Consider the following 27,880-nt stretch of genomic DNA (forward strand, 5'->3'; position numbering starts at 1 on the left):
TCTGGGCCAGGCAACTGGATGGTGCCCGCATGAGAGTAATGGCCCTGCTTGAGGGTCCTGCCGGTCTTTTTATGGGGCTTCCCGCCTCAGTATCACATGCCTTTTTAATGTTTAGAGGGGTACTCTCTTAGGGAGGATGGATTCATTCACCCAGCAAGTCTTGTTTAAATCAGATTGAATCATGAGTTGCCTCTACTCGAAATGAATGGAAGCTCGGACCCAGGAGACAGATGATGCTTCTTGCTTTTCCTTTTTTATGAAGCAGGGTATCTATTAGTAAGTCTCCTTACTGACAGCTGTTTGATCATAATTGTGGCTGATTCCCTGGGAGAAAGATGGGACAGTGGAAATGGTTCAGTGTAAAGTATGAAGAAGATCAGAAGCGTTCCATAGATTTACAGGATTTCTTTTCCCAAAGAAGGATTTGGCATCAATTTTTTAAAATAATACTTCGTTTTTATGGAAGTAGTACATGTATATTGTAGAAAATTTGTGAATACAGACAAGCAAAATTAAGAATTAATCACATTCCTACCACTGAGAGCTCTAAACAATAATACTTTAATGCGTATCTTTCCAGATATATATTATACATACACACACATTTTGGCATTTTTCACAACCTGAAATAATATTATACATATTATTTTGTGATCTGTGTATATTCAGTTCATGAACTTCACTTTTCCATTTCAGTTTTCATCTGATCTGATACCCAGACCTCATTCAGATTTCCCCAACTGAGTCAAATACATCCTTCAAGGCTGGTTTGCCTAAATCAGTATTTAATCCAGGACCACACGTGCATCTGACTGTTGCGGTCCTGTTTTATTCAGCTGGGGCTGGCATAACAAAATGCCAGAAACTGGGTGGCTTAAACAATAAGAATTAATTTTCTCGCAGTCCTGGAAGCTGGAAGCTGCAGATCAGGGTTTGGGAGGCTCTGTTTCTGGTGAGAGTTGTCTTCCTGCCTTATAGATGGCCACTTTCTCAGTGGGTGCTCACATGGCCCCTCCATGTGCACATGTGCAGAGAGCGAGCCCAGGCACAAGCTGACGCTAACCCCACCCTTATGACACCATTTAAACTCGTTTACTTCCTGAGAGGTCCCATCTCCAAACACAGGGGTTAGGGCTTCAATATACGAATTTTGGAGGGGCACAAACACTGAGTCCATAATAGGTCCTTAATTTACAATATGTTAATTTCTGGTGTACAGCATCATGATTCATTTATACACACACACACACACATATATATTCCTTTTCATATTCTTTTTCATTATAGGCCATGACAAAGTATTGAATACAGTTCCCTGTGCTATAAGTAGAACCTAGTTGTTTGTCTATTTTATATATAGTGGTATTGTAGTTAGTATCTACAAATCCCAAACTTCAATTTACCCCTCCCTGCCTCCTTTCCCCTCTGGTAACCATAAGTTTGTTTTCTATGTCTGTGAGTCTGTCTCTGTTTAGTAAATAAGTTCATTTTTAAATAAGTTGATTTGGTCCTTTTTTTTTTTTTTCAGAGTCTTCATGTAATTGATACCACATGGTATTTTTCTTTTTCTTTCTGACTTACTTCACTTAGTATGATGATCTCCAGGTCTATCCATGTTGCTGCAAATGACATTATTTTATTCTTTTTATGGCTGAGTAGTATTCCATTGTGTAAATATACCACAGCTTCTTTATCCAGTCATCTGTCGATGGACACTTAGGTTGCTCCCATGTCTTGGCTATTGTAAATAGTGCTGCTATGTCCTTATGACTCTTTAATCCAGCATAGTTCCTCTCCCAATTTTATTTATGACTTGATTTGTTGAAATATGTTAATCTTTCAAAAACACAAAATTATGCTCTTATCCCTATAAATTGTTTAAAAGGCGGCCCTTTCATGATCAGTACAAAGGCTTAGTGTGGAACAGTGTGGATTGAGGGTCAGAGTGTTTCTCTTGGCCAACTGCTAACTATTTGGGGTCTTAGGAACATCATCTTACTTTCTTGGGCTTCCCTTACTGAATTGGACCAGAATTCTTAAAATCAGAATTTACAAGGAAGAAGTATGGGATATCGTGTTTACAACAAATTCCCCATAAGACTCTGATCCCTAGGCAAGTTTAGAAAGTAACAGGGTAGATCATATTTGATGCTTTTTTTCACCTATGCTTCTGCTGGACACTGTCTATAAAAGTATAAACTATGTAACTCTCCTTAATTATAAGCCACATTAGATTCCTATGTCTGCTGCAACAAAGTGCCACAAATTTGGTGGCTTAAAACAATACATACTCACTATCCTACAGTTCTGGAGGGCAGAAGTTGTAAAATCAGCTATCAGCGGGCTGCTGTCGTCTGGATGTTTGAATGCTAGATAAACAAGGATTTTCTGTAGTTGAGTATCTCACACATCTTTCGGGAAACCTTTGTATTTATTTGACCACAACATTCAGGCATTTCCAAAGGCCTTTCTTCTTCATATACTTGCCTATATTCATGATTCTATTTCTTCTCACTTTCCTGACCTCCAAGCAGTGTTTTTGTTTCTTAAGCAAAAATTAACTCTTGAATTATTTTGATTTATGTAATTCTATATTATGTTAGACATACACAAAGAGGGATAGTAGTGGGTTGTTCTTTTTCTTAATATAGAATCAAAATATGCAGCCGGGCCAGACCCTCTGCCTCAAATATAGTTTAAACTGGAAAATTCTGGGCAGCATGGTTGGGTTTTTTTTGTTTGTTTATTTTTGTTTTCTGGGGTTTTTTTTTGTTTTCTTTTTTTCACACACTCAGTTCATAATTATGGTTCAAAATGAAGCTCTTTTGACCCCTCTCCCCTTTGCCCTGTTGTCTGTAAGAAGGAGTCAAGACTAACTTAAAACAAGAATTTCTAGGCTCAAAGGAGTTACAAGATGTTTGCCTTCCGGTGATTTGGGAGTAAAACCTTTCTCCAGTGCTTTGCCTCTAGCAGTGCTGGCCTCTGTTGTTCTGCGAGTCCCCCGCAGATGGATTCAGCCCCTAGGCTGTTTCTTTCCTTTCTTTTAAAGGACAAAGTAAGGGAGTGTCTGATAGACCATGCAGAAATGAGATGCCTTATAACAATGGCTCTTCCTTAAGGTGTGACTTGTATCTTTGACATCTACACAGGACACTGCTAAATTGGGTCTCTTCCAAATGACACTGGAGAAAACTGGAAAAGTGTTCATCCAAGACTCTGGCTTCTGTTCTGTCTCCCCTTCCAGTTAATGCCAAAAGCAGCCCATTGCGAACAGGGATGAATTAGAATTTAAAGTAAAGAAAAAAGTCTCTTCTTGTAAGTGAATATGGATCTGAAGATTATCTGTGTTCAACCAGTCACAGTGGCCCAATTTTAAAGGAATGCATCTCTCTTGTACCTTTACTATTGTTAGACAGTGAAGAAAGCAGGTTTCCGGGGACAATGTTCAGATTATATATTTTATAGGGAACTTACTCTAACAAACCGAATTTCTCTAAAAATTAGATTTGAACAGGCACGATTGCTTTGTAAATAAGCAGCAATCAGTAAATGTTTGCAGGACTTCAGTTGGGTATGATTCTTCTCTAGAGTCTGAGCCTTACACGCCAGTTCAGCAGTGAGGAGGGAGCCTGAAAAGTTAATTCAGCATGCAGGTAATAAACCTCACTATAAGTAAAGCATGATATTAGATGCTTAGTGGAATAAAAAAAGAATAAATAGTTAGAATAACTGCTCTGACTTCTAAGAACCTAGAGAACACTGAAGTATATAAAAATCCATTTGAGTTATATTCTTTTTTAAGGCTGGAAGAGAATTTGTAAATCACTTCATCTAATACGTTACTTCTATAAATGCAAATATAGACGAGACTCAGAATGTGTGGCAAAGCTGGGGTCAGATGCTGTTCTTGGTATTCATTTTAACTGTATCACTTGGGCTTTCTTTGCAAGTGGCTTTGAAAATCTCCTTGTTGCAGTATCCATGGAGTGTGATGACTTGATACCTACTTAGTGTAAGGGTGGTCAAAGGAGTTTTATCAAGGGAGGGAGGAAATTAGCCTATAACTGAGTAGATTTGAAACAGTCTACATGGATTGTCATTAGAGTGATGGAAACTGTTATCCACAGAAAACAGTTTGGACACTCAGTAATAAGGGAATGATTAAATGGATTATCTCATAACCATCAAAATGAAAATGTAGTAAAATAGTTAATAGTATAGAAAAAACATTCACGATGCACTTTAATAAAATTTTTTTTAAATTCACGATGTAGTATTATGTAAAAATATACACTGCATTATAATAACATCCCATTAGTATATGTATTGCCTGTCATTTGATGCAACAACCACTTCTTCAAACCTGTCCTAAAGATGAATTTGCAAAACAATGAAAAGATGCAAACAAAAGACAGTTTTTTGCAACAGTGTTTATAATAGCAAAAGACTGGAAACAACCTCCAAGTCCATCATTAGGAACACATGGGGAATTACGTTGGTGTCATTGAGATCCAGGGTATTTTGTATATGAGAAATGCAAAATGATTGTGAGACAGATGGGTTTAAATAAAATCACTATCGTTCTGAATTTGATTTGTAAATATCAGTTTGAACTTATGGTGACTTTCTCTGGAAACAAAACAAATTTAGTGGGCCTGTCCTCTGAGAGGGGTTAGAAGAAAACGAGCACCAGTAAGTAAGCTGGGCTTTTTGGAGATATGACTGATTCAGGTCTGAGTTAGAAAATGTATGAACGGAATATGTACCATCTTGTCATACAGGGAAGCAGGCTGACCAGCAAAGGCTATTGAGGATATGTTAGAAAGGGCCAGGGAGGCAGCTTCAGTATGTTCCTGCAGCCAAAGATGGGAGGGTTTTAGCTTCAATAAGGGTAATAGCTGGAATGATTGGAAAATGGCAAATATATTTAAATCCCTGCCTCCATAACAGTGCTTAAAAAAAACAACAAGAACAAAACAAAACAAAACAAACTATTGGTCACCTTTGGATTATGATTGGGAACCAACACATTATTCTGAAAACTAATAAAGGGAAAAATTAAGCAGTTATCCTGTCTTTCTTAAACAGATGATACGTCGGAGGAATCAAATAATTGATAAGGAAGAGATGCTCTTTTTTAAAACTGCTAAGTCTGTATATAAGGAAGGAGATAGAATTAGACTGTCACCATTCTGTAATGCTTAATGCAATAACAGATCTACAGAAGCTGATAACATCACACAAAGGGGCAACCAGATTCTATGTGCCTCTTAATAGAAGACTCCTCTACCTATGATGTCATCCCTGCCCCCAAAATGAACCTGATTCCGATCAAGCCTTTAGATATAATTCCCCACTTATATTAAATACAGGATACGTTGGGGCATGTTAAACTTTACCATGAGGGTAGAGTATTAGCTACCCTGGGCAAAACTTGAGGAGACAAGCAAGTTTCTCCTAGTTTCTTCTAAAAAGGTTTGGAAGAAGAAAGCTGAAGCAAGAGAGAGAGGGAAACTCGTTTAAAGAGTTTGAAACCCAGTGAACCTCAGACTTTAATTAGTGTTCATGTGCATCACCTGGGTTCTTGTTAAAATGCAAATTCTGCCTCAGTTGGTCTCAGGGAGGCAGAGGGTCTGCATTTCTAACAAGGTCCCAGGTGATGCCTGTTGCTGCACACTTTGAGGAGGTAAGATTTAAGAGACCCACCAACCCATAGCCGTGTGTACATCTCAGTTTTATCCTGAGTTAAACAGTTCACCTAGAAAATTCATGAGACAGTGGAAAGATGAATTTTAAATATGGATGTTTAATGATATGAACAAACTATTGTTAAATGTGTAAGTGAAATAATGGTATTAGATTGTGATTAATGAAAAGCACATTTATTTTATAAAAATACATGATGGAATGTTTCCGGTTGAAATGATATGATGTCTAGGATGGCTTCAAAATAACCTGGAGAAGGGGGAAACTGGATAGGAGTACAGATGAAATAAGTTTAGCCAAGAATTATTCATTATGTGGAGTGATGGGTGCATTGGATTTTTTTTTTTTTTACACTAGTCTGCCTGCTTTTGTATATTTTTGAAAATTTCCATGACAGGTTATTTTATAAATATCTATTGCCTGTGCAGAGGGAAAAAAAGATTAGAAATACACTCTTCAAAATATAATAGTGGATGTAGGTGATTTATATTTTCTTTGTGCTGCTCCGTAGTGTCCAAATTTCTACAAGTGTCTTACTTTTAAAATCAATAAAGTTGCTGTTGTTTAGAGGGAGAGGCCACTGGTAATTGGCTCAGCTGAAACTGGCTAGTTTTAATCAAGCAAAACCCAGCCCTGGCTAGAGGAACACAGGTTAATTTAATTAAGGTAGTCTCCCAGCGTGCACCGCGTCGGGAGAGAGCGGGAGAGAGCAGACGAGAGAGCGCGCGCAGGAGAGAGAGAGGAAGCGAGCAGGAGGGTGAGAGAGCTGGAGAGAGGGCGAGAGAGAAAGCTAGCAGGGGAGAGAGGGAGAGAAAAAGAGAGGACGAGAGGGAGAGAAACCAGGAAAAGGAAGGCAAATTTATTTAGCTGCTTCCTCTGCTAAGGAAACTTACACTGTGAGAAGAGGCTTGGTTTACGGCAAGGATGTAGCCTCAGAACTAAGGACTTGAGAGCTGAGGGAGAAAAGTTTGAGAACTCTTGAGCCAAGTTATTTTAAACCTTTGCCAGAAAAGCTGCCTTAGAAATCCAAGCGCGCAGCAAACATCAGACTCTGCTAGCCGGGAGTGCCACCTGAACTGCGCTGTCTTCACACGTGTTTGTTACCCGTGGCTCTGTGACATGTGTAAGGTAAGAGAATGCAGTGACTTTAAGCCCCACAGGCTTTTTGTTTGTTTGTTTGAGGGAGGTAATTAGGTTTATTTATTTATTCTTAGAGGACTTGCTGGGGATTGAACCCAGGCCGCATGCGTGCTACTTGGGCATGCGCGCTACACCTTAAGTTGTACTCTGTCCCCCAACCCAGCCCCCCCCCCCCCCCGGCTTTAGAGGCAACAGGATTTGGGTTCAAATCCCGGCTCTGCCACTGAGGTGCTAAGCAGTAATGAAAAGGGGATTTGTCTTACTAAGTTTGAATTTGTCTGTTGGTAAAACAGAAATAGCAGTGCTTTTGTACAGGCTAAGAAATACAGTGCCTAGAAATGGTACCTATGTGATAAACAGAGATTGTTCTTATGGTTATTGTTAGTATAAAATATCTACACCTGACATCTAAACCAATCTTGAATCATTTCCCACTTTGCGGACTTTATCTTTTCTCTTCCTTTCTCTTTTTTAGCTGTTAATGGACCTCAGATTTGACTCTTTTCACCAAAAGAGTGCTGAAATGTTCTCAAATCATAAGTTATCTTTATGCATATGGTTGTCACAGAACTGTTAAGGTCATGTATTTTCCCAAGAGGCTCCTGATAAAATCCTATATAAAATAGAAATAAAGAAAAAAAAAGAACTCTTGTTTCAGAATAATTGTCCTTAGATATTAACCTGGGCTTTTTGTTTAAATGATTTTTAAAAGTTAGATTGCCAGAGCACCAAGCAGTCCAACTGCTTACTTAAGTAACTTCCTGGAATAAGTAACTCCTGGGGGGCAGGAGTAGAAGCAGTAGAAAGTGAGGATAAATGGGAAGTCTAGAGTTGGATCCCAGAGAGCCTTGAATGCCATCCTGAGTTGTGTAACTTCAAATCGATATGCATTGAGGCACCTGCTGAAAATTTTTGAGTAGGAGTGTAATTGATAAAGATTGAAATCCAGTCAGATTTCTTTGGAATTGTTTTTTAATCTGTATAATCTGTATGTTGTAAGTGTAGAGACTGGGAAGGAAAAGATAGAAAAAGTTTGGAACAGCTCAGAGGCTGTTGCTGTCGTCGAAGCCAGAGGACTGTAGACTAAAAGTAAGATGGTAGAAGAGAGGATTATTTGGTTGGTGTCTAAGGCTCTTCACATATTGTTTGTTTGTTTTTGATGAAGTTTTATCTGAGACTTCTTGGAAGCTGAATTAATGAGACTAGATGTATAGAAAATGGGTGCTCGCAAGGAAAATTGCGTAACTTCATTAATGCTGGAATCTATTGGTTTAATAATGGAAAAAGGGAATAAGATCAAAAAATTTGGTGATGATGAATTCAGGATGGATCCAGTGTGGTCTGAATACTACTGTTTTATTCTATATGTTATAAATATAAAGACTGGAGAATAAAAGATTTTTTTTACTAAAAAAATTAAAATATGACTTAAGAATTTTGATGATTAAATGCATTTAACTGAGGTAGCAGAAAATTGATGTCACAGTTCTTCTGGAAGCAAAACAAAGCCGTAAGAAAGGGTCACCAAGATGTGTGTTTCCTCTATAGGCAACCTCGGTCTGACACGACCAGTTCCTACTACTGGACTAGCAGGTTCTCTTTGTCTTTGCTCCATGCCTGGACTCCCAGGAAAACTGATTTAAAATATTTTCATTTCAAGACTTCATCCTCATCTAAACCAAAGCACTAGTCTTAAAAACACGTTTTTAATTGGGATGGTTATTGTCAGTAGAAAATAAAATATCCTATAAAAGTGTGTCTGTAAGAAATATAACTTCTGCCCAAAAAGCACCTTTTCTCGCTAAAATTTTCTAGGAGTTCATCCAATATGATTACAGGCTCTCCAGGCTGTGCCCAATCTCTATGATTCTTCAAGGCTAGGAGACCATATGCCTTGCCTTTTAGCTGATGACCCTGGAGTAGAAACAAACAAAAACCTTAAAATCAAACAAACAAACAAACAAACAAGACATAATTGGAAAAAAGAGACAGAAACGGGGGTTCATGAAATCTGTTAGGTCCTGTGCCTGTTTCCTGTGGGCTGGCTTGCTAATTTCTTTTAGGATTTACTTGTTCTCAGGCCTGACCCTAGAAGGTAAAACTCAGTCTTTCCTCAGAATAGCAAAGCTGCAGAGATGATTTTCTCACATCTGAACTCAACTGTTAGTATGTGAACTTGTTATTTTCAGTATATACAAGTGAACAAAGTAAAAGAGAAAAGGGCTTTATTTGCCAGGAAAGTTCTCTTACCTATTAACTGAGGCTGGAGGAAGCCCTACCAGGTATGTTACATTTAGTAGATTAGTAGGTGTTTTAAGCTGTATCTTATTCTACCCCTGTGCTGCCTGACCGCTCTTCTGGATCGGAGAAACCCAATATTGCTGGCTGAAGGCTGCATTGAAATTCATAGAACAGAGTTCTTATCCCGAGTTCTATTCAGGAATAAGGATCCAAATAGCTTCAGTGTCTGCCTTAAAGGACTGAAGGAAAAGATCTAAAAATAAACCCATTGCATGAATGTTAATGAATTGGACCCCTGAGTAGAAATAAAGCTATTTTCAGAGGGAAGTGTTAAAATGTAGGAATCGGAGCATGAATTCGTGCTATGCCAGGTGGTAGTAAGGAACAATGCATAATTGCTGTTAAATAATTGGGAAGAAATAGGAAACTAGGAGCAGGAGAAATTTAATGTAAAGGGAAAGTAAGAAGCAAAGGCAAGAAACATCTGATGGGTTATCTGGATCTTTCCGTAGGTGATCTGACCGATTTGGGGACGTGTGTCGGGGGTGCTCTTACAGGCGACATTGCATTGTGTTATAGAATAATGCCGTCCTAGAAAATTGCAGCTGAAAGATACTTGGTAATGATCTATTCCAGGGGTTTTCAACTTTTTTAACTGGTAGAATTCTTTCCTTAGAAATTTCATTCATAGATGAATAGCAAATCATTTTATTATACACTTGAAACATTACATATCAATTACACCTCAATTAAAATAAATCTCACTGAAACCATTGTCTAACCGACAGCCTTCCTTTCTCAACCTTCTCCACCTGCAATGGTCTGAAATGCCTTTGTGAACTGTAAAATTCCATAGGATATGGCCATAATGCCCCCACCTTCCTTTTTTTTTCTAATTTTATAAGTGAAATTCAAGAGCCTAGCTTATGGAAAATTTCAGGAGGCTATAGATGGCAAAGTTAGGATGAGATGTTCTGTCTCCTGTATCTTGTCTAATCTCACCTCTATTACATCACACTATCCCTCAAACTTTCTGTTCTACTGAAATCTACAATGATAATATGACAGTGGAATTTCTGATGGATTTTGGTGAGTAGAAAGCAAAATGGTAGGCAAGGAAGCCGTATTAAGAGCCGTCTGTAACATTCCAAATATGAGGTAAGATGGATATTAGAGTAATAGTGGTAGGGACAGTACAGAATATTTGTTACAGAAAATCTCACAGAGGCAGAGTTGATGAGATCTCGTGGTTGGCCAGAAAAATGTGAAGAGTCCATTGCATGATACTCATTTTTGTCACTTTCTGCATGCAGTTTATCTCCAGATTTAAACTGTTGACCATGATGATAATCTGAATAGCAGTTCAAAAGCTGTTGTCGGCTTTGCGGCTTCTACACAGACAGAATCCCATACTGGTCTGTTTGACTATTTCAAATCTGAAATCTTTTCCAGATTTGTCCTTTTGATGTGAAAATATCATAGATCAGTAGAACTTATTTTGGCTTTGGGTGCTTGTTTTAAAATGAAACAAGCTTGTTTAGAAACTCCAAGAATGGTCATAACTCTTTTTTTGTGGTTGGTATGCTGAAACAGGCAGAGATTTCAATCCCTTGGAAAATTGTTGAGGTGGTTCTCTGCCATTTCTGATATGGTTGCTTCAAAACTAACAGGTTTCTTCTTGTATGCTCTCTTCCTCCATGTGTCTTTGCTTTGATACAGCAGGAAGTTTTTTTTCCTCCCCTTTCACTGCTATTTTTGTTCTTGTTTTTTGTTTTCTGGGAATAATCTTAACTTGTGCTCTTTCAAATGGGTGTTTCATTTACCATAGTTTTATGTGGTCTATAGTATAAAATTTCACTACCTTTCTCAGTTCAGAATAAACCTCTCAATACAAAAGAAGTATTTAAGAGAATTTCTAAGAAGTCTGGGGAGGATGGAAGTGAGAAAAATAGAATTCTACTGAAGCAGTATCAAAGACCGAAATTAGTCCCCAGGTTTGCTTAAAGTTGCTAGCTATAATGTGATAAATTTTGGTTTATTTGGCATCTCTTGATGTAGGCGTTATATCAGCAGTAGATAATCGTACTCTTCCCCAATTCCTTCCCACCTTTTAAGCATTTTAATTTTTATTCAAACTTTTGTAGGTTTTACAATAATGGATTGCTCTAAACTTGGGCAGTATGTATCCAGGTAATAACTTGCAAAAAGAGTTAGAAAAATGAGGTATGTCATAGCTCCCCTGTGGGCATTTGCTGGAGACACTCTGATTATGTCTGGGCTTGCAGTGACTTTACAGGGGAATAAAATAACTGCTGTTTTTTCAGCATTTACCATGGGCTCAACACTGGGCCAAGTGCTTTACATGTAATACCTCTTTTAATACTGCTAAAACCGTCAGGAAAATATAATTATCAATCCCATTATATGTTTGGGGAAAATATATTTCAGATAGGTCAAGTAAGCTGCTCAAGTCACAGAAATGATTTCTTGGACTGGGTTCTCCTGAAAGCAGCACTGAGACAAAGGTAGTTTTCTGGGAAATTACTCCTAGAGTGTGAGTGGAATTACAAGGAGTGAAGGAGAAAACCAACATGTGGCTGTTACTGGGCTGGCCACCATGAGGAAGTCTTTAGTTAGAACTTGCTGAAAGCATAGTCTGGGGAACTTTAGGAAATGCGTCTTGAAACCATCCACTTCCGGGATGAAAGGGAAACATTTATTCATTGGCTGGTGTCCTTCCCTGAGTTCTGGATTGTACATTTCTGGGTGCCACACAGGTTCCCAGTAGGGTTTCCCACCATGGTGTCAGAGAAGTCCTTGCAACAGGTACATATCAAGGGCCCAAGGTGAGATGTTACAAGTTTGCATGGCTATGAAGCTGGATAAAGCCTGCTTGAAACTGATTGTTCCAGCAGTGGCTGGAATAAGGGGTGGGTTGAACTGTGGTTCATGGGAGGAACCAGGTGTAGCTGGTTCCCAAAGGAACCAAGTTTTAAACATGAGCCAGTCTGATTCCAAAACCTGTTCACTTCACCCCCATATGTTGCAATCTTCAAGAGCAATATTGGACTCTTTAGATTTGTTCTTCTGGGATCTGTTTTAAGCATATGATCGTCTTTCTTGACGGAAAAGAATGCCTTGACTGGGATGGAATGTAGGTGCAGGTGGTCTCCAGCACTTCTCAGCGTCTTTGCCTCCTTTTCCTTTCTTGCTGCTCTTGGGGCCCTGGTCATGCACTGCCATTCCAGTCCCCACGTGGCCCACTCTTGTTGTGTAACATGCATCATGCTTGTGACCTGTCCCTTCCTGTAAGAACATCCCTGTTGCAGTCATAGTATGATGGTAATGGAAAAAGCCTGGAGTTTGGAGTCCAACCCGCATTTTAAATATTCTTCTACCTCGGAGAATGGGGCCTCGACCAAGTCATTTTCCCTCCTCTGGGACTGAGTTTGTTATTTGCCAAAGGGGAGGTAGACTTCCTACATGACATGATTATATATAAAAGGAGTAAGGATGAAGGGGGGGAAATGTCTCTGAAAAGACATGGCTAACTGCCTTTTCTTATCCCCTCCCTCACTCCTCCCCTCCCTCAATCCTTTTGTCCTGTTCTGGATACTCTGGGGACTGATGCCCTTAAACAGATTTTAGGTAAGACTTGTGGCTCAATATGAGCTTTCTCTGACAATCTTCGGCTTCAACTTGCTGAACTGAAAAGATGTGATAAGAATAAGTCACCACTTGGCAAACTCCTTTCTGTTCTGTAAGACCCGTGTCAGATGTCAGGGCTCTGTGAAGCCCCACCCCACCACAGCCCCCGATGGACACCTCGGAGCACGATCAGTTGCCCACCTCTTCCTTTTTTCAGTAACTTCCCTTTCTAACCCCAGCCCTCTTTTGTTTTTATGGAGATGAAAGAGGACAGTTGAGCAGCAAAATGTTCCTGCAGTTAGCAGTAAGGCCCAGATCAACCCTCGGTCATGTTCAATTTATTCTTCAGGATCAACATTTCTGTTTATTTTTTTTTAAATTTTAAAATGTTATTTTAATTTTTTTAATTGAAATATAGTCAGTGACAATGTGTCAATTTCTGGTATTCAGCATAATGTTTCAATCATATACATATATATTCGTTTTCATATTCTTTTTCATTACAGGTTATTAGAAGGTATTGAATATAGTTCCCTGTGCTATACAGAAGAAACTTGTCTTTCTAATCTATTATATATATAGTAGTTAATATTTGTGAATCTTGAACTGCCAGTTTATCCCTTCCCACCCCCTTCCCCCTGTAACCATAAGATTGTTTGCTATGTCTGTGAGTCTGTTTCTGTTTTGTAGATAAGTTCATTTGTGTCTTTTTCTTTTTTCTTTTTTTTTTTTTAAGATTCCACATGTAAGTGAAGTAATCCAGAAAGAGAAAGAAAAACACCATATGGTATCACTCGAGTGGGATCTGGGGCCAGCATTTCTATTAAAACCTCAGAGTCCAGAGCAGTAGGAATATGGGAGTGACTTCGCGGGTCTAGTCAACTTGTCCTCAAGTTCCTTTCACTGTTGGGGAGCCTTGTCTTCCACTCTTGGGGTTGATCCTCTAGGACTTGCTGCCCTTACACACACACTGTACTAGGTTGGCAAAGAGTCCTTCTCTTGACCTCCGGGAATCCATTCTTTAAATCTGCATTTGCTTTCCTGACTCCTCGTCCCCACCCTCCTGCCACTTCTGCTGTGTAGGAAGTGGCCTCCCTGGCAGTCCCCTCCCCTTTTGTGTCCTGGCACCCCTGTGTGTGTGCAGTCATTCCCAGCCAGGTCACTTTCTGCTCCCGGTCAGAGCACTGGCTGTGGGTGTGGGCAGAAAGGGGGATGCTTTGCATTCTGACATGATTCCTAAGAATTCTAGGGTTTGGCCTTTTAGATATTAGACCGTCTCCAGTCTCTAGGGCTAGAGATGAAAAGCCAAGGTAAAATGACGACTTTTGCAAAGATAGCATAGAAAACTAATAAAATATGAAATGTAAACACTATGTGACTACTTAAAAGAATAAAGTAGATCTATCTGTACTGTAATGGGAGTGTCGAAACATTAATCGTTACCAAGGAGATGAGAAACATGTCCAGCTTATCAGCAGATGTCTCTAATACCTGTGTATGTGAGTATATGTCTTTTTAAAATTCATTTCTTTACTGTAAAATGGGTAGCATTCGGCATCTTTATTTCTTATAGAAGCTCTTCCTTCTGACATTTGAAATCCAAGAATGATGATCATTCTGGTACCTAATTATCTGAGGTCTTCATTTTCCCCTGTTGCAGTAGTGCTTTTCTTTAGCTGTGCCAATTAGATCAAAATCCCAGCTTAGAACTAGGGATTGGTAAATTACTGTAAGAAATAATTCAACAAATATTAATTGAGCAACCTACAAGGGAGAGGGTGATATAAGATGGACTCTGCTGGGGATTAAGATATTTTTTAAGAAATTCTTTAAATACTTCGGGGTTTTATTTTTTAAGTGGCGTGTGCACTAATAGTGCAAAGACTGCCACAATCTACCTTGATTTTAGAGGCAAAGCACTGAAAATCTAATTGCATTCAAGAAAAATGATGTTCAGATTGATAGATCGGCCTGTTGTGGCTTCAGCAGGACACTTGGCTGTGATGCAGCAGGTGTCATTTCCTGCTGATCAATATGGGGCACACAGGATGAATCTATGCATGTCCATGCAGTGAAACCTCCAATTTCGTGTGGGCACTTTCCTCACGGGCGTGCCAGGAGTGGAATAAAGGAAGACGTGAGAAGCCAGGGGAAGCTGCAGGGCTGATGGAGAGAATCTCGTTTTAACCCAGAAGTGATGCTCACAGTATAGGAATGTACCTTTGCCTGCACTGGAGAAGTTCTCCTCTGATGTTTCCTTATTTCTCCTTTGAGTTACTTCTAATGTCTGTATCTTTTATATTGGAAAATGAAAGTAAGTCTACCATTGGGCCATTTCAGTAAATCTACTTTAATTACTTAAATTACACAGTAGTATTTTTCACCAATTTCTGTGTCGTCTTCTTTGGCACATTTAGCAAAAGAGATTGTAGCTTCTAGCTGAAATTCAAATTGTAAAGTTTCCTATTTTAGAGATGTTTTGAAAATCAGATACAAAATATAATAGATATAAAAGATCCAAAGATAATATAGTAGAGCCACACATTGATTAAACTACAATTTATATAAATGTGTAGGATGATCTATCAGATGTAGATGTCTCCAACTTTTTGTCTCTTTTCCTCTCTGCCTCTCTTTATCTCTCTATAAGAAACTGTGTATGAGTTTGCATTACCTGTAGTATAAATAATGAGGGCTTACAACCTCACAGCATTTTTATTTCTCTTTATTATATTCATAGATCTATTATTATTAGGGTTTTGGATAGTCTAGCCCATGTTCAATAAATATTTGTGGAATAATTGTTACAGAAATAATTAAGTTTCTTTTTGTGAATGTCTGTGGCCAGAATTGTTTTTTTAAAAGTTGAGTGTCTTTCCTTGGTAGCCAAAGGTAGAAGAGAATTAGAACATCGCTACTATATCAAAATGTTTACCCCACCTTCCATTTCACCCCAGCTTCCATTGACCAGACTCTGATAACTCTGTCCAGTGATGCATTTGTTCTCCAGCTGCAAAGAAAGATGTCTTGTTGCTCTTTCATATGAGAAAATGTGTAATATGCTGGAAAGGACATGGTTGAGTTGATTGCCTGGAATTTGTCAGTATTTGAGAAGAATTCACTCATGGATTTTGATTTTTCTTTATTTGAGGAAGCTATGGTCCAAATGTCTGTCTTCAGGGAACTGGTTCCATATACTGTGAGATGTTTAGCTAGCTTTTGTATCCATCTAGATTCTAGCAGTTGCTGGGAAGATTTTCAGAAGTCACACGTGTGAAATACTGTGGATGCTTGTTTGCTCAGCAGTGTTACCCTCAGTTCCTGATCCTCTGCAGTGCTGGTGCTTTGTGTAGTAAAACACCATTTGTTTTATTTCTTTTTCATAAAGCAGTTATAGTTTATACAGAGTAATACATAAGGTTTTAAACAACATTTCCATCAGGAACTCAGTGACGGCTCACTGTTGTAGATGTTTAATCTTTTTTCCCCATCTATCACAGCCTTCTCTCACCAACATTTATAGTTCAAAAAAGGCAAAACCATGTTGGATTAAATGGTATTTTTCCAGCAATGTTCAACCTGTTTTAACAAGCAAAGTGTGCTTTATTAGTTCACCCAAAGCCCCAACCTATTGCTTTAATTTGCTTTAAGGTTTGTGTGCAATTCCTAACAGTAATCAGGAGAAAAGATTAATTCATTGGCTTGGATTTTCTAGATTTGGTAAATTTTAGCTACTTCTCCATCTATCTCAAGGTCTTAGTGCTGTTGCAAACCCAGTTCCCCAAGATGTCAGAATAATTAGCAGAGTTGGCTAAAAAGTGGTGTGTAAGCCTCTCCTTCCACCCTAGACTTCATAAATGAAAATGAAAGATTGGCCTATAGGAGGTCATGACCAGTTCTGATGCTGAATAGTATTATTCTGCTGTCGGTGGTGGTAAGTTACTTTGACATTACAAAGAACTGTTTCCTCCAGTCTCATAATTTGAATATACTCTAAATTTTTTTTATTGTAGTATAGTCAGTTTACAATGTTGTGTCAGTTTCTGGTGTATAGCATAATGTTTCCATCATATATATACATATATTCATTTTGTATTCTTTTTCTTTGTATGTTTCTACAAGATACTGAATGCAGTATAGTGCAGGGAACTACATTCAGTATCTTGACTATCTTTTTAATACTTAGCAGGCCCTAAGTAAACACTGCATGCATTGATTCATGCCTTTATGTCTTAGTTTAACACAGGAAAAAAAAAATTAAATGTTTCCCTTTTAATGATGGAAGAGGTATAAAAATACACATGGTCTCTTCCCTCTATTTAGAATTAGCCTCTATCTTTTCACAAATAACGTGATTTGCTTAAGTGTTGAATAAAAAAGAACCAAAGTGTAATTTAAACCTAGTGTAATGTGTTTCGACCCCAGCCCTCAGCAAAACTACATCGTAATGAATGATACATGAAGTATTCCACAGCAATCTTAGAAGGTAATTTATGATGAAATATTAGGTTTGAAACTACTATAGAAAATCTTGAGAATCATCAGGCCACATCTGGAGATGTTTCAGGGAGTCAGCTAGGTGGAATATTGTTTTACCTCCCAGTAGGCTCAGAGAAATTCAAAGTATAATTGAAATCTCTCTTAGGAAATGCACAGATTTGCCTTTCATTACATATTAATATGGCTCTAATTGCTCTATAACCATCAGCGATTTAGTTGTATTATTTAAAATGTGCATGCATAAATACATGCTTAATATTTTGATTTTTTTTGTGTGTATAAAAAGCTTGCTTAAAATATTAAATGAATACAGTGACCTAAGCCCTTCTGAAGGCATTCTTCTTTCATAATATTTTATGGAGTATTAATTAAAAACTGTTTGCTAATTGTCCCTCGTTAGGTCACATATCAATGGAGTTTTTCTCTGGACAAGATACTAGTTAAAATTTCTCAAATACAGAGTAAGTTTATAAGCCTTTATGTTACATGAGAATACAGCTCAATTGTAGTCTACATAAACTCAGAGTAAACTCCATGGGAATTTTTAGGTGCAAAACAGTCTTAGATTAATTGTACTAGCTTGGATTTGCATAAGGCTTGATAATTTCCATAGCTTTTTTTATCCCAATTTCCATCTGATCTTCGCAATAATGCCCAAGAGGGTAGTAATAGGGATATTGTAAGCTTTAATTTGTAAGCCCCTTTGTTCAGTCTAAGAGGAACCTGCCTAATATTGAATCCCACTTCAGAGATAAGGTTCAAGTGTATTTTCTAGACTTTCTCCTTATTCTGATTCTAGGTCACTGGGCTACACACTCATCTGTGACTTCTGTGCCTTTGATTGTGTTCTGTGGTTATTTTTTTATGTGAATATCCAAATGGAGTTACGAGTAAATTTTTCATTCAATAATTTGATTTTAATACTGACGCAAGTATTCTCCTTAGGGAATCACATTGAGTCATCAAGTGTCCAGTCTGCTGTGAACAACAGGTATTTAGTAAGACATAAATGGTAAGATCTTTTTAAAAAATTTGTATTGAAATATAGTCAGTTACAGTGTGTCAATTTCTGGTGTATGGCATAATGTTTCAGTTACACATGTATTTGTTTTCATAGTCTTTTTGATTATAGGTTACTACAAGATACTGAATATATTTCCCTGTGCTACACCGTATGAACTTGTTGTTTTATCTCTTTTATATACAGTAGTTAGTATGTGCAAATCTCAAACTCCCGATTTATCCCTTCCCACCCCTTTTACCCTTTGGTAACCAAAAGTTTATTTTCTATGTCTGTGAGTCTGTTCCTGTTTTATAAATATGCTCAATTGTGTCTTTTTTTTTTTTTTTTAATTGAAAGTATGAGGGATATGTGGTATTTTTCTTTCTCTCTCTGGCTTACTTGACGATCTCCAGGTCCATCCATGATGCTGTAAATGGCATTATTTCATTCTTTTTTGTGGCTGGTAGTATTCCATTGTATAAATATACCTCATCTTCTTTATCCAGTCATCTATGGACATTTAGGTTGTTTCTGTGTCTTGACTATTGTAAGTAGTGCTGCTGTGAACATTGGGGTGCATGTATCTTTTCGAGTTCCCTCTGGATATATGCCCAGGAGTGGGATTGCTGGATCATATTGTAAGTCTATTTTTAGTTTTTGAGGAATCTCCATTCTGTTTTCCACAATGACTGCACCAAACTACATTCCCACCAGCAGTGTAGGAGGGTTTCCTTTTCTCCACACCCTCTCCAGCGGTATCATTTGTGGACTTTAGAATGATGGCCATTCTGACTGATGTGAGGTGACACCTCATTGTAGTTTTGATTTGCGTTTCTCTGACAATTAGTGACAGTGAACATTTTTTTTAAGTGCCTGTTGGCCTAAATGGTAAGTTCTTGGATCTTTCCAGAGCAAAGTCCTGGATTTGATTGTTTAGCTCCATGCCTTGGCAGTTTTTAAATCTTTCTAAACACTGGTTTCCTGATTTTTAAAAAGGAGATAATGCTGGTTCGTGTTTTATTCAGTTCTAAGATTAAATGAGATAATGTGTGTACAGTATTATACAGAATAAGCATTGAGTAAATGTTAGCTGACTGTTTTTTCCTTCCTCCTTTCAAATGCTTTTTAACCCAGGAAGGAAGAAGCTATGTGGAGTATTGCATAGAAGAAGAAAGTTTTACACATATTTTCATGTAATCCAATTTTTTAAAAAGCAAGGATCCTGCTGAGAATATATGTACCTTTCTCATATAAATCAGTGAACAAACTTGTTTTTAATTTTTTTGGCAGACTTATGAAACCAATTAGCTTTGTAATATATATTCAACTTTAATGGGCAAGTAAATAATTAATGTTATTGCCTTTGTAAATTTAGCTTTGCAGTTATAAATTAACGTAATTAAAAGACTAATGTTTCAGTATGCATTCTACTAGCCAAATTTAAATCAAGCAGTTAAACTGTAGGTTTTCTGCACCAGATGAGCTCAGCTCATAATGATACAGACGACAGACGTAAATTTGTTTTTCATGGTCAGGTTCATTGCAAAAACATGAAGGAAAATACTTGCAGTATGTGTAATCAACTAAATTATTCCGAGCTCCACGTATATATTTTAAATTGTTTTTCTGGGTCTTCTACCTTAAAATCAGAACTTAAACACTGTCACGTTTCCTTCTCTTCTTGAGGAATGATCTCTCCTTGCAAAAGATGATACAGGATTTCGTCAGAATGTTGTTGTGCTGGTAATTACCTACATTGACCCAAATATCTGAAGATGTTCTGCTTATGTGTAGGGATGGGACCTCAAAAGCGGAGTTGAGATCATTTAAATGAAAGGTTAGCCATTTTTTCGTGGCTTGGATTTGGAAGGCTAGCTGTGTGAAGTTGAGATTGTATAAAAGTAGTGATGGAGAGAAAGGCTGACCGGGTCATGCTGTATAGAATCCACATGAATGTAGAAGGGTAAAAAGCTGTAGCCTGTATCTTCCCTGAGGTGGGAGACAGGTGGATTTTTCCCCTCTTTGAATTTAGCTCCCTGCAGTACTATCAAACAGATTTTAATCTAAAACGGTATATTTTGTGACTCTTGTTCCCAACTGAAAGAGTAGAAAATGGAACCTGCTTTGTGGAGATAATTGAACTGCAGACATTTTTAATCTTTGAGAAATACTGGCATGTAATTAAACATGCGCTGCCTAATGATCTGTATTTAACTGTCCACCGCACCGAAGCCGACTACTAGAAGAACAATTCTGGAGCGTATTAGAAGGGGCACATGTATCACATAGATCTCTTCTCAGAGACAGATACAACTGCTGCTCTTTCTTACCCCCTGATGTGTCTGTAAAGTTAATCCTCCCTTTAGTGACGCTCAGTGTACGAAAACACAATATTTTGACATTTTTCTTTAAATGGTCACTCTTTAGTGATGTGTATTTTAGTGTATCCAATATATTAAAGGTGAAAGATTTAAATTAGTAGTAATTTTTGGAAAATACATATCCTCTTGCTTATGCTTTTTTCTTTTTTCTTTTTGCTTACAGAATGTATTTCTTTCCCTTAATGTTAGATCTTCGTATAAAGAGATCTTGGTTCTTGTTGGCCTATGTACAATTAAAAGATTTTCAAAAAGAGATATATCTTGACTCTACTTCATTTTTCTGCCCAGAATTGTTTTTCTTCTTTCCCAAGTCACCGCTCATTACTTCTGATGTCTGTTATGAATACTTAAAAGCAAATAAAATTGGCATTTGCAACTAACATAATACGTATCATTCTAGGAAACAGGCAGTAGCTACCTCATTAGCCCATCAGTTTACCTTGGAATTAGACTTATGGCCTCTGCTTCTAAATCTCATTTTGGATCAGAAGCGGTAGGCCCTTCTCCTTAAGGGAAAAATGCAAATCACAACACGTTTTTTCATAAATTGAAATGGGCTCATGGAACCTCAAGCAGCCCATTCAGGTTTCAGGTTGAAACTTCTGTATAATTAGCAGCCAAGACTGTCAGTTCTCCCTTTATTATTCTGTTCCAATTCAACAGTTCTCTGTAAAAAATACTTCTAAATGAGACTCTGCCATTGGTCCCTATTTGTTCATATTAACTTAAATTTGTGTAATTTCCACTTTGTAAAATGCTAGTCATTCTTCAAAGCAAGCCAATTACCTCCTTTTCCATGAAGCTCTCTGTCTTCCACGTACCCTCAAGTCAACCACAGGTAGTTAACCTTTGTCTCTGTCATCCCCATTCTCAACCCCTGTCTCACTTAATGGATGTGTCTTTTGTGCAAGTTAATATTTTCTGCCATTTTATTGTTGAATTTGCACCTTTGTTTTTCAGCTGACTCTCTATGGAAACAGCAATTCAAGGTTTTTTCCCATACACATTTTATTGATTGACATAGTGTTTATAATATTGTAGAAACATGTACTTTTGGAAGCAAGAGTAACTGAGACAAATAGGTTTGGGAACAAACCTAATTGCCTCTTGGTATGTGTACTAGTGAACTGAGTGGGCTAGAAATGCGTGAGATGTCAGAAAGCAGGCCAGTAGCTTCATGGGACGTGGGAACAAGTCATGTATCTTACACAAAGTATGAAGAGCGTTGTCTAATTGGTAAGTTGGTGTATTGTAGGCCACTTAAGAGAGTTTCTGTTGCAATAAGAAAACTAATCCATTCTGATCCTGGGCACTGCTAGTTATTGACAAGTAATATACCAAGATGCATGCCTTCTAGAAGCAGTACTGATGTTTGATTTTAATAAAGTGAATTTTCAAAAGTGTGCCATAACTCCTTTTGGCTCTTTGCATTCCACAGCGTTATGTAATGACATTAAAATGTCTGTCAGGCACTTATAAATAGGTTTTAACAGCTTTTGCTATGGAGCCAGTGGCTGGGGACTCTTGTCTCTTAATAATTATACAATTTTCTCAACTGTAACATGGAGATAATATTGCCACCAGGTTGAGTTTTTTTTATGAGATTGGATGTCTTATACATGTAGCAAGCATTAATAGTGAAAATTACTGGGTGTTTGTTTTTCATATTCTGTATGGAATTACCTTTATAATACGTTCTCTTATTTATTTGGAGGATCCTTATAAGACTCCTGATTTTCTTTACTTTAAGAATATTGAGGTCCTGGCTATGATCTTTGGCAGTTTTAAGATCTATAGATGAAGTTTCTACTAAGTATTATTGCCTTTTCTAAGCAAATGTATTGCTTTTATTCAGTAGAGCTTTGTATCTGCAAACAGGAATAGGAACTCATGGATGTGAGAGGTTAAGCATGCTCAGTATTTAGCCACACTGTGAGTGAGACAAACCAACACAGAGCCATTAAAAGGCACCACAACTTATTATGTAGGTTTTGTGTTACCCTTCCCAGTGCTTAAAGAGGACATAGAGAAATGGAAAGTTTCAAAAACGGCTCCTCTGTATTATTCTACTAGTTTCCCTCCAACAACAGCAGTAGCACCACCAGATCCTCGGTGAGTGTAAGCAGCAGTGTTCTGGTCAACCAGCTCTCCAAAAAGAAGAGCCTTGTTCCATGGCATTTACTGATGTTCAGAGAGCACATATTCCCAACATGTCTGATTTCACAGTCCTAGTGATGTAACAAGCAGCTCCCAAAGCGCCTGAGAATTTAACACGTGGCTCTTGCTAGCTGGCTTCAGCATGCCACTGCGTGGTCTCATCGCCCAGAGTCACCCTTTAGCTGCTTGCCTGTTACGAAGTGAAACTCTTTCTTTTGGACACATGCTTCCCTCTTCTCCCTTTACATCTTATCTTGTTGGTTTCATCTTCTTTCTTTCAGCCCCAGTGCAGACGTCAGTCATTCAGTTTTGTTAGGTTCTTCTCTGGTTTCTCTGTGGGAGGGTTGGGACAGCAAGGAAGTGGAGTGGCAGAGGGGAGGCGGGGGGAGCCAAGCCGGCCAGAGGTCTCGCTCTCCTCTTAATTCTAAAAATAGGTTTATCTGTTTAACTCTTTCATGTAGCTTACACAGCTCTGTGTGGTCTCATCCCCAATTAATTTTTTTCATTGTGCAAAATAAATTATAACGTTCCATCCTAAAAATGTATAACTCATCTATCCATAAGGGACTTCATTTTAATTTTATTTTTTATTGAAGTATAGTGGGTTTACAGTGCTGTTTTAATTTCTGGTGCACAGCATAGTGTTTCAGGTATACATATATATATATATATTCCTTTTCATATTTTTTATTATAGGATATTACAATCCATTGATTATATAGTTCCCTATACTATGCTGTAGAACCTTGTTTATCTATTTTATATACAGTAGTTAGTATCTGCAAATCCCGAGCTCCCAATTTATCCCTCCATCTTCTCTTCCCCCTGCTAACCTGTAGATTGTTTTCTGTGTCTGTGAGAGTGTTTTGCAAATAAGTTTATTTGTGTCATCTACATATAAGTGATATCGTATGGTGTTTTTTTGTCTAACTTACTTCACTTCATATGACAATCTCCATGTCCATCCATGTTGTTGCAAATGGCATTATTTTGGCTGAGTAGTATTCCATTGTAAGTTTCTTGAAAACATAGCATTCTCTCTTGTAGGCTCTCCTACGTGCAGTTTTTTTTTTTCTTTCTGCCTAGAAAGATGTTGAATCTCTTCCTCTCTTGTGCTTTCATTTAGCTGTATATTCTTCAGCCTCAGATCTCTTGGAAGCCCTTCCCTCTCTGATAACAAAGGGGGAGGTTATCCCTCTCTGATCCCAAAGGGCCCATAGTTACTCTGCTAAATCATTTATCACCCTCTGTCTGACTCACAGTCAACATGGTGACATGTGTTTCAAAAGCCCTCCAAATGAGGAGCCAGGGCTTGTGAGGACACCTGTGGATTAGAAACACAGATCCTGCGTCATCTGATGCAGTTCAGAAGTTCTCTAAGACTGAGTTTTCCTCGTTCGTGCAGTATTGTGGGTGTCGGTTCCTGCACTACCTGGTGCTGCTAACTCACCTGTGCTTTGGGGAATCAGGGGCAAAGTGTAATATTTAACATATTCCTGTGTGTCTGACTTTAAAATGTGAGAAGCAGTTCCTTGACATGATTATGAGTTTGGACTCTGAAGCCAAACCACTGTGATTCAAATCCCAGAGTTGCTGCTTTGGGGCACGCTGCTTGCTTTCCCGACCTGCAAAGTGGAGATTACAATAGAACCTTCCTGATACGCTAGTTAAGAACAAAAAAGTGAGTCAATACGTATGAATGGGACTTCAATTTTATTATTACTGTTCCTGAACATTTTTTTTCTCTTCACTGACTTCTATAAGGCTTTATTTTATTTCTTCCCTTGCAATTATAATGGCCGCATTTCTACTTCACTTACTTGTACTGAGTTCCTATCCAAAAAAATCCCAACTATCATTTCCAACAAAAATTTAAATAAATACTTTTCACTCACCTATAATGTTCTTTCCTTCCTCTGCTTACATCACTCTTTGGGTAACTCTTCCCAGGCTCTGGGAGACCGTAAACCCTGGAGTTGGTTATTGGCATCAGCATAATGAATTTCAGAAGGCATGAAGCAGTTTCCTGTTCTCCGGTTTCCTCTCAGAAATGAGCTTTTTCATGTACTTTGGCAATTTTTTTTTTTTCGAAGAAGTACTCTCCTTCATAGCCAAGATAACTTTTCAAATTAATACCATGATCTGTTCCATTCTGAGGAGTAATTATCTGTAATGTTTTATTTTTAGAGTAATATCCAGTCATTTTCAGAAGCTGGAGCTTGTCATAAAATCACTGAAAGATTAGTGTGCTTCTGAACCACTTGAGGAGAGGGGCTCAGTTGGTTCCAACTCTGCTTGGGAAGTGAGTTTAGCATCCAGGTTGCCAGCTTGTCTCCATGGTGAGGGTAAATATGTTGTGAAGAGGCTGAGATTTGGGGTGGATGGGGGCAGGGCAGTGAGAGAGAGAACGTTTAAATAAGAAAACCTTAACTCAAAAATACAATTCCAGCAAAGAGAATAGATTTCCACTATTAAAGGAAGGAAAGAAATTATTACCCCTGGAACATTCCTGGATCAATGGACCCAACCTCCTCATGAACGAGAAAAGACAGAAGACTCTAAGTCATCCACAAATCATTGCCAGATCCATTTTCATACGTCTTTTTGAGGGCTTGTGAGGTAAAGGCTGTACTTTGTGTTTCCAATATGCCTAAGACCCTGAGGCCTGAAGGAACGTGGCACTTCACAATAATAGAAGGGTGGCCAGTGGATGATGCAAGGTGAGACTGGTGAAACTGGTGTCAGATCTGATTGTCTAAACCATGGTAAGGATTTGGGACTTTCTCCCAAGAGCTGTGGGGAGTCTTAGCGGAGTTTAGGCTGAGGAGTGGCCATGGTTTATATTTAGAAGCTCATGCATGCTGTAAGGTAGGGAACCGATTGGGGTCAGCCAGAGATGAATCGTTTGAAGACTAGTTGGAAGTCTGTTACAATCAGGCAAGTGGAGAACTGGTTTTAATGGTCTGGCCTGGGAGGGGTCAGTGGCTGGTAGTAGATGGTGAGCTCTCCTTCATGTGAGAGGCATTGTCGGTACGCCTTCTGGTGGCAATTTTGCTAGTTTCTTAGCAAGATGGTGTGTTGCTATTCATGTGAAAGGACTTAGAAAAGAAGCAGTTTATCCTTTACAGTGTGTGTGTGTGTGCGCGCGCGCGCGCGTGCATGGACAGGTGTATGTAATTTTACCTTCAGTTGATTGATTTGAACTAGATGTTAGAGGTGGGAATTCCTTTATGCCTTCCTGCGGGACTATGAACAAGTTCAAGGGTGGACTCATTTGTTTTCCTTTTTAATAAAACATTTTCTTCCCTTAGAAATTTCTCAGCTTAGAACTTCCAGCCTGTGAGAGGTAAAATGAAAACAGACATTTTTGGATTTTTACCAAAGAGTTTGTGTCGGTTTGTGAGCATCACTTGGCGCCAGATGGCTGAGAAAAATCATCGGGCATTTCTTTAGACTTCAGTGTTTTCAGAGAGCTTTATGAGAAGTGGCTAATTTAGGTTCACATTTGCTTGGGAGGGAGGGAGGGACAAATAAAAGCCAGCCATGTAAGGCACATTTATGTAATTCATAGGGCTCTGTGGAATCTTAATAAATATTAAATAGTAGCTTAGCTCGTGCTGTGGTGGGAAGGATGTGGTTTTGGAATTAGAGTCTGCACATCTGTCTTTCCCTGAGCTTCACGCTTAGACTTCAGGAATTCTTATTACGGGCTTTTCTGCGTGTTTGTTTAGAAAATTGAATACCAAGGTGGTAGACCTGTCATAACCTTCCTCCTCTCAACAGCCATAAGTACTATTTTACTTATTTTATTTTATTTTAATTGAAGTACAGTCAGTTTACAGTGTGTCAGTTTCTGGCGTACAGCATAATGTTTTAGTCATACATATGTATATTTGTTTTCATATTTTTCATTACAGGTTACTACACGATATTGACTATAGTTCCCTGTGCTCTACAGAAGAAACTTGTTTATTTTATATTTTATTCAGTATCTCCAAATCCCAAACTCCCAGTTTATCCCTCCCCACTCTCCCCCTGGTAACAATAAGTTTGTTTACTATGGCTGTGAGTCTCTGTCTGTTTTGTAGATAAGTTCATTTGTGTCCTTTTTTTAAATTTTTTTTTTTTTTACATTCCCCGTATGAGTGATACCATATGGTATTTTTTTTTCTCTGTCTGACTTACTTCACTTAGAATGAGGATCTCCAGGTCCATCCATGGTGCTGCAAATGGCATTATTTTTTTCTTTTTTTATGGCTGGGTAGTATAGCGTGGGAAGCTGAGGCCAAATGAGTATGTGACTTGCTTAATTTGAAGAGCAGGAATTTGTTGTGAAGGACTCCATAGTCACTTTTTTGAAGTTAGAGGACAGCTTTCCTCTCCTGTCTAGTTAGGAGGCTGTTGCTTTTCCTAGCCAGGTACTTTGCGGGCCTGTGATGTGTGTCGGTGTTGTTTTATAAACTTTCTGTAATCTGTCTCCTGATGGGCTAAATATGTTTCTAAATCTAATTTAATCATTCTGGTTTCTAACGTGATTTCAATGACAATTTATTTCCAGTGCGGTGGTTTTGCAATTATATTGGAACCTCAGCTTATGTGCACTTAATTTACGTGAATTCAACTGCACATACATGGCAGATGAAGGGAGGACTAGTTAAATAGCGTGGAGGATTCTGTCCCCCGTTCCATGCAATGAGTGCATGCCCCACAGTATGAGGAAAGGCTGGAGGCTTCTTCTTTCTCTGTCTGTCCCAGCTTTTCACACCTCTTATAGGGTGAAGGCTTGGGTCTAACTGTGTGATAATCTGCTGTTTAAAATTACTTATTTTTCACACTACAAGGCCATTAACATGAATCTTTACTTGTTCAACCAAACAAACTGTCTGTTACAAAACTGAAGGAAATGTAACCAAAGGCAAACTCTTGTTCCTGCTGCACCATGAGGCCAAACAAACTGAAATATCAGAGTTTGGAGCAGAGAAAGGTTTACTGCAGGGCGGAGTGAGGAGGATGGGGTGGCTCATGCCCAAGAAAACCCTGAACTCCCTGAGGGGATTCAGCAAAGCATATTTAATGACTAGGTGAGGGGTGGGGGGCACAGCTC

General features: G+C 38.4%; 1 protein-coding gene across 4 annotated transcripts in view; it reads left to right on the plus strand.

Moving 5' to 3' along the window:
- Nucleotides 1–27,880, plus strand: part of SGCD (sarcoglycan delta) — an 840,821-nt gene that overhangs the window by 288,455 nt on the left and 524,486 nt on the right. Inside the window, exon 1 of one of the 4 annotated variants that reach the window (XM_064484485.1) lies at nt 6,376–6,834. The exons of 1 other annotated variant lie outside the window; for it this stretch is intronic. The gene's annotated coding sequence lies outside the window, so the exon portion shown is untranslated. Of the gene's footprint in view, nt 1–6,375; nt 6,835–18,196; nt 18,248–27,880 lie in introns of those variants that run through there. 2 more of the 4 variants (XM_010987254.3, XM_064484487.1) reach the window with 2 other exon arrangements.

This window comes from Camelus dromedarius, chromosome 3 (assembly GCF_036321535.1).
Source record: "Camelus dromedarius isolate mCamDro1 chromosome 3, mCamDro1.pat, whole genome shotgun sequence".
Taxonomy (NCBI): Eukaryota; Metazoa; Chordata; class Mammalia; order Artiodactyla; family Camelidae; genus Camelus; species Camelus dromedarius.